General features: G+C 45.6%; 1 pseudogene; it reads left to right on the top strand.

Annotated features, from left to right (window-relative positions):
- Positions 1–209: 209 nt before the first annotated feature.
- On the top strand, positions 210–1,057 carry LOC111534260 (annotated as a pseudogene).
- Positions 1,058–10,741: the final 9,684 nt, after the last annotated feature.

The following is a 10,741-nucleotide window of genomic DNA, read 5'->3' as shown; positions in this document are numbered from 1 at the left end:
GGATAAAGATATTAAAATTCCTTCAGACTCTTCTGTGAGGCTGGTGCAAAACCTTGTGCACCAACTTAATAGAAATTTTGCTGAACTCCTCAGTGTAGTAAATGCCCATTTTGGACATGCAGAGCGGGTTCCGCCTTCAGATGCATAGATGATAATGTTGGGGGTCTATTTTCAAAACAATGTTTTCATTTTTTGCCTGAATATACTGAACGGTGTCTGTTACTCTGCATGGCTCCCCAGGCCCTCAGGGGATGACTCCTGCGCCAGTGCCCTGGCTTCAGCCTCGCTCCCATGAGCAGCCAGGTGGGGTGAGTTTCTGGTCAGGTGGTCAAGGGCAGAGGTGCTGCTATCCCGTCATTACCTGGCAGAACCACAGGCCAGGAGGCAGGCCGGTGGCCCAACACAGGCTTTGTCAGGGTGCAGGGACAGGGATATTGGACATTAAGTTATTTTTACAGCAGCACAGTTTTCTCATAGGCACACTTTAGACACCACCTTCCCATTTGCTGGATGGAGGAAGGGGACTGACGCTCACTGAACAGAGGGCACCTGCAGGGCCTCAGCAGGCACAGAGAGGGACTGCCTGGAGCCTGGATGGGGCTCATCCCTCTCTCTACCCAGTCCCTGAGCCAGCTGCAGGCTGGGCAATGCTCCCTGGGGTCAGTCTCTGTGGTAACAGGAAAGGGCTTCATAGCTTTCATCTCCTTTCCCACCATCTCCTGGGTTCACAGTGAGAGCTCAGCCCAGACCCTGGCAGGTCTCGATTCTGGGGACGTATCGTCCGTGCCATTATTATGGTTTGTCGCTAGGTGGGAGGACAAGAGGGTTGTGCTGAGCACAGGCGCAGCTGTCTTTCCTCCAGCTGCATCAGGGAAGCAAGGTACGGGGTCACAGAGGACTTGGGCTGAGCCAGGCCCTCCTCTCTCCTCTTTGCCAGCAGAGGGGCTGGTCATTCTTGTTGAAGCATTCGGTTTCCCTGTGCCAAGTACAAAAGAGTGCCCCCACAAGGCTACCATGGGGGTACTGGTCCCTCGTGTGCCAAGTGCCAGGCCTGTGAACCCGCATGCTGGTGATGCTGAGTGAGCACGGGTGCTCTGCCCCCTTCCAGACAAGTCCCCAAGCGCCTGGGGCCTGGGAGCAGCACACCCTGCCTGCAGCAGCACCGGGGCTGCCACAATGGTGAGGCCGAGGTGAGGCCAGGTGGGCAGCCTATGAGGAGAGGGGTGCACCTGCCCTGCCTCGGCTGGGGTGTGTTACTATAGAATGAGACCACCACTTCTGCTCTGTCCCAGCTTTTCCTCATCTCCCCTTTTCCCTAGTTTATAAGACAGGAGAAGGGGGAGAAAGCAAAAAGTTGGAAAGAAACAGAAGTAAGATAAATAGCTAGATGACCTTGGCACCACCACCTGGCCCTGGTGGTTAAAATAATAATGATAATATTAACCCCTGACCAAAACTACTAGTGTTATCTGTAAATTCAAGATATTGTATGAGAAAGCACTGCAAAACGTTTTGTTCTGTTAGCTGACGCATGTAGCCCCTCATCACGTTTTCCACGCATGCTTGATTTATCATGACCCCAAAAGGCCATGTATTTCTTCTTCAGGGAGCTCGGTTCTTAAGACGCAATTCTGCTGATGCTCCCGGCCGAATAAAAAACCTCTTCCTTCTTTAATCTGGTGTCTGAGGAGTTTTGTCTGCGGCTCGTCCTGCTACACTGTCATCTAAAGGAAGAGATGATGATACTACTTCCACTACCAGAGAAGGTACACACCCCCCTGTGTTATTGTTCCTCATAACTTGTGGGGGAGAGCATGATATTACTTCTAATATGACAGTGGCTTGACACCCAGTCTGTGATATTGCTCCTAATTTCCAGTAGGTAAAGTATGATGTTCCTGCCAAGAGAGTAGTGGGTGTACAGCCGCCCTGTGATATGTCTCCAAATATTCAGGGAAACACAGGAGGACATTACCCCAAATCTCCCAAAAAGTGTACACCCATTGTGTGGTATGGTTCCTAATATCCGGAGGTGTGATAGGAGAAGGATGGTATTCTTCTCCTATCGCAGGCTGTGTACATAAAAACTGTGAAATTGTTCCTAATATCCTGAACAAAGGAGATTGTTAGTAATGGACACACATTGCAGGGGGAGTAATGATTACGATCCACATCGTAATGGTGATTAATAGCAACCCCCTCTCTCCCCCTCGCTGTTACGATCCTCATCGCACGGGGTGAGGAACCCCCCAAAATATGGGGAGTAATAGCATTCCCCTCTCTCCCCCTGGCCTTATATAAGGAGGCTGGCCTTATATAAGTGCCCCCCAATGCCATCGTAGACTTTAATGTATTCACTTAAAGTTTTTCCTCATTTAGATCTGCCAATCCCTTAATAGGTCTAATTGCTGCCTGACATACTGTATTAACATTTTCATGAGCAAGCAGCTGAACAATCACTATCTTGGCATGAGAATTGGAAATAGCCTTTTGAGCCGCATCCAGCAAAGGAGTGATAGAATCTGGAAAAGGCTCCCTTGGACCCTGTTGAACTGTGTTAAAAGAAGGATAAGCAGAACTAGCGTCGTGAATTTTTTCCCAGGCTCTTAGGCACGTAGTTCTGAGCTGATCAACAGCCTTATCACCCATTACCATCTGTTGATTTAGAGTACTCCATGCCTGTCCGACTCCTGTCCGCAATTGATCAGATGTGATATTAACGGGACGTTGGTCTTGAGCATTTCTGCATGCCTGATTTGTTGCTTCATCTGTCCACCAGGTTTTCAATTGGAGAAATTCAGAGGGGGACAGTGTGGATCGGGCTAATGCCGCCCAATCCATACGTATTCAACGTCTGTTATAAGCTACACATTGTAACAAGGAATGAACGTAAGTAAAATTTGGCCCATATTGTCCAATTGTTTGCTTTAAGTCTTTTAATATTTTAAAAGGAAATGGCTCCCAGCATGCTTGAGCAAGTTCTCTAGCCTCCTCAGCTGGCGAAATAACGACCAGAAACTGCCAAGCATTCAAATTCCCCATTTCTTGTGCCTGGCAAATGGATGCCTGGATTGTCCCTGTGCCATAATTTGTATTTGGACCGGCTCACAGCACTCCTCTACATAGTTAGCAGGTGGGCAAGCCTGGATCATTCCCTTATGGTAATTGGCTGTTGGACAAGCCTGAAGCTTCCCTTCGCCATAGTTACTGGCGGGGCCTGCAACAATGGGAGCCATAAGGCGCATCTCAGGCTCCCCTTCCAAAAATTCCTGAGGCTGGCCTGGGGGTGGCCATTCCAGACCTTCCCCTAAAGGCGCAGTAAGTGGCACAGTTTCTTTTCTACGTTTTTGGAGATTAGCATACATACATACCTTCTCATTTCTCGCCCTTTTTAAAACTAGACTGTCATGGTTCACTTTGCTGATAATTAGACTCCTGATTATTCAACTTTCCTATGTCATCCTGAAACTCCTCCTTCTCCTCCTCAGTGTGGAAGGGCTCCAGTGCTCCAGTGCCGACCACACAGACCAAGCAGAGACAGGAATATCGTGGCCCTCTTGTTATGATCGTTTTAAGTCTGATCCGACCTTGTCCCAATCTTTTACATTCGTGATTCCATATTCCGGGAACCAAGGAGAATACTTGTCTACCAGATGGAACAAAGATGTGAGATTTTGGGTCCTCACAATTACCCCTCCGCGGCGCAGTAACTGCCGCACAAGGCTTAAGTAATTAGCGAACTCACTCTCAGCCCGACCCACATTTTCCCGAGGTTTCCCTGGAATTCTCCGAGCGCCCTGCTTACCCTAGAGCTTGAAGTGAAAACCTACTTGGGAGTCCTTTGTGGGTCGTCCTTGGCTTTCCACGCTCTGGTGTTCCTTCACTGGATTATTTGTAGAGATTAGGGGGAGCCCGGCCTTGGGCACCAGAGACCAGCCTAGGCAACCGAGGGAGACCCCCGTTTCTACCAAAAAAATAAAGTAATAATAATAATAATAATTAGCCAGGTGTGGTGTCACGCGCCTGTAATCCCAGCTACTCCATGAGAAGTCAGACAAAACCTGACACCAGAGACTGATTTTCTTCTAAAATGCTTTCTCCAAAAGATTTTTAAAACAAAAGGGGGAAATTGGAAAGGAAAATATTTTGGGTCCCCCAAATCACTAAGATAAAGGGAAAAGTCAATCTGGGAACTGCTTAGGGCAAACCTGTCTCCCATTCTATTCAAAGTCATCTGCTGCTCACTGAGAAGAATGCATATCTTATTGCCTCCTTTGGAAAGGCTCATCAGAAACTAAGAAGAATGCAACCGTTCCTCTCTCACCTACCTGTGACCTGGAAGCCCCCTCCTGGCTTTGAGTTGACCCACTTTTGCTTCTGGTTGTACCGGATCAAACCAGTGTTCATCTTACATATGTTGATTGATGTCTCCTGTCTCCCTAAAATGTGTAAAACTGTCAGATACAGTGAGTTTCTCTTCCAAGGTTTGGCATGTTAACGTTCTTGTGTTTTGTTTTGTTGTCGAACCCAACTTTCTTGTTCTCCATGCCTCCTTGCCCTTAGTTACTGTAAACAACCTTCCCCTCAGTTCTAATCAATCACTCACATCTGTTCCCTTGGTTACCTGCTCTGCACCCATTTCTCCCTTGGAAACCACACGTCCCACCGTTGTAACTCACGACTCCCTTCCCCCTTCCTTATCTGGGAAAGTATTCACAAATAGCCAACGGGGTCAGTTTAGATCTGGAGGTCTGGCCCCAGCCCATGCCAGAGGTAGGGATTGCGTTAGGAATAAAAACCCCGGCTTTCCTTTGTTAAGTGCTCTTGCGATTGTGATTGATGCGAGCTGCACGCTTCCGCAGAGGTAAATTGGGTTGCTGATAAAACTTTTACTTGAGTGCTGGTTTCACTTTGGGGCACTGAGCATTTATCTCCAACAAAACCAAGCTGTGCTCTGACCACCTGGGGCAGCTGTCATCAGGACATCCTGAGGCTGTGTCATGCATAAGCATCCTGAACCCTGGCAAAATAAACTTTCTAAATACTCTTATCCCCAAATGCTCAGGGAGACTGATTTGAATAATCATAAAACTCCGAGGTTGCACTCCAGCCTGGGCGACAGAGCAAGACTCTGTTTCAGAAAAATAAATAAAATAAAATAAATAAAATAAAATAAAAAGATAAAATAAAAAGATAAAAAAAATCTCCGGTCTCCCGCACAGCCGCCTCTGCCTGAATTACTCCTTCTCTATTGCTATTCCCCCGTCTTGAGAAACCGGCTCTGTCTAGGTAGCGGGCAAGGTGAACCCACTGAGCAGTTACAGAATTGTCATTATATTGCTTGCAATTTTATATCTATATTATGCACAGATAGCTATAAACTTGTATACAAGGTTAAATGCGAATGTCCTCCTTCGGTGGTCAGATCCCAGGGCAGGAAGGACGCACCCCCTATAAACCGCTAGGCCAAAACGGTCATTCTGGCCTCATCCAGCCTCACGTGAGATCGCAATCTCCTGTCACTCTGGGCCTGAGGGGGCGGGGCCTGAAGCCCCATACAATCAGGGACGCTGGGGTGGGGACCCTTCAATCAGGCGCGCCGCGGGAAAGGAGAGGGAGGCTTCCAGGGTCTGGCTGGCGGGCGCTTTGTCTCGCCTTCGCCAGCGTAGGCTCTTTCTGTTAGTTTCCGCTGCTACTTCTTGGCTCTGGGAGGCCCAGGTGGCTCTGCAGCAGCCTCTGCCACCGTGTGACCTGCGGGTATTGGGACATCCCTAGCTGACGCCAGGACACCCGGGAAGCCGAGGAATGGTGAGTGGACTGCGCCTGGCTTCTCGAAGTGGGGAAGAGGGCTGGTTGAAACCTGCTGGAAGCAGCCATCGGCTGCGGAACCTGCGGACCGAGTCGCCGCGGCGCAGCCGGGCCTCAGTCCCCTTCTGTGCAGGGCCGGGCGGCGCGGACAGCGGGACCCCTGCGCCTGTATGTACCTGTGGGCGCCGGCCGGAGCCCTCTCCGGAACCCCGCGCCTCCCCCACCCAGGTAGTGCGGTGACCACTGGAGGGTGATCCGGGAGAGCCCCAACTCGGTGTGAGGGGTTCCAGCGTGGGAGGAGCTGTGGTTCATGGAGCTTCCAGTCCCACCTTTCTCCCCCTAAAATTAACCTGAGGCTGTGTTAAAACGTTAAACGGTGTGTTTGAGCAAACGGCGATTCATAAACCGGGTACTGCAGTCATGGTTTGTGGTTTGGGGTCTACAGGAGGGGCGTAAATGAGAGGCTTTGATAAGGTGAACGAGGAAGCAAACCATACATATATGTATACACACATATATACGCATATATACATATATACACATATATACATACATATACATATACACACACACACGTATATGTATTTTTTTTCTTTTTTTTTTTTTTTTGAGACGAAGTTTCGCCCTATCGCCAGGTTGGAGTGCAATGGTGCAGTCTCAGCTCACTGCAACCTCTGACTCCCGGGTTCAAGCAATTCTCCTGCTCAGCCTCCCAAGTAGCTGGGCTTGTAGACGCCCACCACCACATCCAGCTAATTTTTGTATGTTTAGTAGAGACAGGGTTTCCTCTTGTTGGCTAGGTTGGTTTCGAACTCCTGACCTTAATTGATTGCCCTCCTCGGCCTCCTAAAGCGCCAGGATTATAGGCGTGAGCCATCTTGGCCAAAATATTTTTCTGTTTCCAAACATTTTACATGAGAGGAAAGCGGAGAATAAATCATCTGACACTCTACTGTAAAAAAAATCTTTGTGCCTCTCTTCTTTTCATCTTTCCTAAGTGTACATATTACCAAAATGTCTTTAGGTTGAGGTCCCCCCGTGAAAACTTTACAGGGTGTTGTGTCCTCAGCCACCCTCCTGTCTTTCCCTAGTCCTGGCATTTTAGAACTGTCTGAGGATGACCCAGGATACCCACAGTGGCCATGTCTATTGGAGGGTCTAGTGAGTATCAGCCCCGGGGTCATCTCATCCCCAAGGACAGCCTGAGGTAGGGGGTAGAGTCTCTCATGGGAGCAGCTGGATGCTCTTGGCCTTAGAGGAATCTCCTGGTATAGTTTCATCTAAAATGATGACCCCTTAGGGTCATTAAAATTTTAGGACATTAAAATGAATGGACAATACAATGTAATGCCATGAAAGTTAGTCATTAAAATTATTCCTCCAGCCAGAGTTTTCATTCCTTGGAGACACATTGATGGTCTGCCAATGGGATGCTGATATTGAGAGGAAAAGGCAGAAATGATTTCTGCTCTCTAGATTGTCTCAGACTTGTGAAGAGAGAAAAACTGTCCCAAAGGACAAGGAAAACCCACCCCAGAGAGGATGTGTAAGAACCTGAATATTGAAATGCACTTAAGGCACACAGGAGGACAAAGAGCAGTGCCAGTGCCCCCTAGGTGGTCACTGAGTACTTTACTGAACAGGATGGGTGTCCCGAGGGGTAGAATGGCCTGCCGTGACACTTAGAAAGGTCTGTGTTGGACTCAGCACTGCCTCTCCCTGAGTTTGTTACCTTGAAAAGGCTTGTCCACTTATTTGAGTTTCAGGTTTTCACTGACTGTAAGATGCATTTTGTCAGTACAGTTTGAAAGATAAAAATACTATTTCCAAAGAGGCAAGGTAAAATGATGTATTTTATTTGTTAAAAATTCGTATTTATTTCTTCCCCAGAGTGAGTGTAGTAAGTTTTAAAGGTCTGTTCTTTTTAAGGGTAATTTCGACTTAGCTTTGTAAATGCTACTGGTGAAATAAAATTGTGATAGATAAATTGATCATTTACAAAGATTCACCAAAATGTCAGTTCCCCTCTTGTTGCTTGGTGAAGAATTTATGACAGTGGACACATGTGTATCCTCTTATCTGGATATCTGAGTTTTTGTTGTTGTTGTTGTTGTTTGCTTTTTGGAGACACTGTCTTGCTCTGTAACCCAGGTGGAGTGCAGTGGCGCCGTCTCTGCTTACTGCAACCTCCGCCTCCTGGGTTCAAGTGATTCTCGTGTGTCAGCCTCCCGAGTAACTGGGATTATAGGCACCCACCACCACACCCAGCTAATTTTCATATTTTTAGTAAACACGGAGTTTTAGGCCTGGCACAGTGGCTCATGCCTGTAATCCCAGCCCTTTGGGAGGCCAAGGTGGTCGGATCACGAGGTCAGGAGTTCCAGAGCAGCCTGGCCAACATGGTGAAACCCTGTCTCTACTAAAAATACAAAAAAATTAGCTGAGTGTGGTGGCAGGCACCTGTAATCCCAGCTACTCAGGAGGCTGAGGCAAGAAAATTGCTTGAGCCCAGGAGGTTGAGGTTGCAGTGAGCCAAAATCTTGCCACTGCACCCCAGCCCAAGGGACAATGCGAGACTCCATCTCAAAAAACAAACAAACAAGAAAAAGACGGGGGAGGGGGGGGGTTTGCCATGTTGGGTAAGCTGGTCTCAACCTCCTGACCTCAGGTGATCGCCCGCCTCAGCCTACCAAGGTGCTGGGATTACAGGCGTGAGCCACCATGCCCAGTCCACTCTATTTTCTTTTTATTCCCTAAATTTTAATATGTTTGAGTTTGTCTGTTCCTTTATCACTTTTTTCTTACATAAAAAAAATTCTGCCTAATCCTTCATAAAAAAAAAATCTTCCTGTGACTTCTGAAAGTGTTCTGGTTTTATCTTTCGTATTTGAATATATAATAAGTTGATTATTGTTCATGGAATAGAAAAGAATGCAATGCATTTTCCCAAGTAGATGCCAGCCTGGTTTGCCTCATGTTTTAAAGTGCGTGTGATTTCTTTTTCTATTCAACAGTGCCTACTGTATCATTCCTCAACTTTCCATATAAATGCTGGGTCATTAAGACTTTTTTTCCCCTTGGTCTGCTTGCTCATCTCTCTGCTAATACTGTGCTGTCCTGAATATTTTTGTTTGAAAATCTTAGAAGTATGTTAGACAAGCCATCACTCTTTTTTTAGATGACTAAAAATCATTAGAGAGTTGTCATTTTTACTATGTATGAAAGAATAGTTTTCTTGCCTAAAACCACCTGATTTGGGAATTTATGTGTTTTCATGGGAATAGCATCTGGAAGTGGTGACCTTAATGTCATATTAAAAAACATGTGTCCTATTTCCTCTTATTCTTTTCTGCCTTGACATTGTGCAATAGAAATTTGAAAAATTGTTGTATTAGTATTGTTAAATATCAATTATTGTTTTATTTGCTACTCAATTAACTTTAATAAGCCTATTCTCTCTTGGTGTAATCACATGGAATGGGCTCACCTCCCCTGTTAACAAGTGACAGCACATGTAAAATATTGTCTACCAGGGAAACTCATTGAACACTTAGTGTTCAGACTGTATTTTTGTGTCTGGTTCCCTAAGCACCACTGCAGTGACACAAAATAATAGACCTTCAGCAGAAGAAGTTTTGGCAAATATACTGCATAAGCCATTTAGATGCAGTGAGTCATTCTTATTACTTGGGTTGGTGGAATCCCTTTCAAAATGTAAGTTCCTAATACAAACAAAGATGGAAATTTGTGAGCAGGCGTTTTTAAGAATAAGTAGTCTTAGCACTGATAACATTAACTCACTTATGCACATCAGGTAGGACTTTAGTATGACAGATACTAGAAATGTACAAAGTGAAGTTAAAATGTAACTCCTGGCAGCACATCTTACTCCCTGTATTCTCTAATGAGATGGGTGTTTCTAGTTTGCTGTTGCCTTTTTGAATAGTTCAATTCTAGCATTAGTACTGCTGTGTGGGAGGGAGTATGTGTGAACAGAGTAAGAGTTGTGACAATCAAGTCATAGAATAAATGCTTGGAAATTTTAGAATCATGTGAACAGCTTATGAATTGAGTATAGATTCCCAGTGCTCTCAGTCACACTCATCCATCTATCCACATGTGTGGAATGTTCTAGGACTCCGTGGCTTTTGAGGATGTGGCTGTGAACTTTACCCAGCAGGAATGGGCTTTGCTAGATTCTTCTCAGAAGAATCTCTACAGAGAAGTGATGTAGGAAACCTGCAGGAACCTGGCTTCTGTAGGTAAGAATGACAACACATTTCACTTAATTACAGAAGTATTTCCCTATCTTCAGTGCTATTTGTGATTTGGAATGGGGCAAGGGAATGATTTGATGAATAAATCAGGCATGGGCACTGTATACAATGAGCATGAAATGCAGTAATGTTTCTATAGTTTGAAATAATTCATGATAATTTTGTGGGTCTGCATTTTAGGAAACAAACAGAAAGACCAGAATATTGAAGATCACTTTGAAAAACCTGGGAAAGATACAAGATAATTTGCTCTGAGAATAGGAAATAAAGTCCTCTGAAGGAATCTTAGCATGTCATAAACTTAAAAACAAGCAATCAAAGCAAATAAGAGTCACTTGAAATTCATTTCTTTTTAGAAAAATGTCACCCAAAATGTAATGTACTTCAGTGTAGCAGTCAGTGTTTGGAAAACAGTTTACTTGAAAATACTACTACAAAATTGCGTATATGGATGTTACTATTTTGGTCATAGCCATGCAGGTGGTAGCTGTGTTTTCAGTAGTAGCCCATTTACTTTCAAATAATTCAGTCATGGCACAAAAACAAACAAAAAAAAACACAAAAATCCATTTTCCCTGGCATTGGTAGCAGTGTAAGTCGAAGATCTATGAATAAGTAGAAAGTCATTAAACCAGCCAATAATAATGTGCTTGTCA

Source organism: Piliocolobus tephrosceles, chromosome 8 (genome assembly GCF_002776525.5).
Source record: "Piliocolobus tephrosceles isolate RC106 chromosome 8, ASM277652v3, whole genome shotgun sequence".
Classification (NCBI taxonomy): Eukaryota; Metazoa; Chordata; class Mammalia; order Primates; family Cercopithecidae; genus Piliocolobus; species Piliocolobus tephrosceles.
The sequence above is the reverse complement of the archived record's forward strand: the minus strand, read 5'-3'. Positions and strand labels throughout refer to the sequence as shown.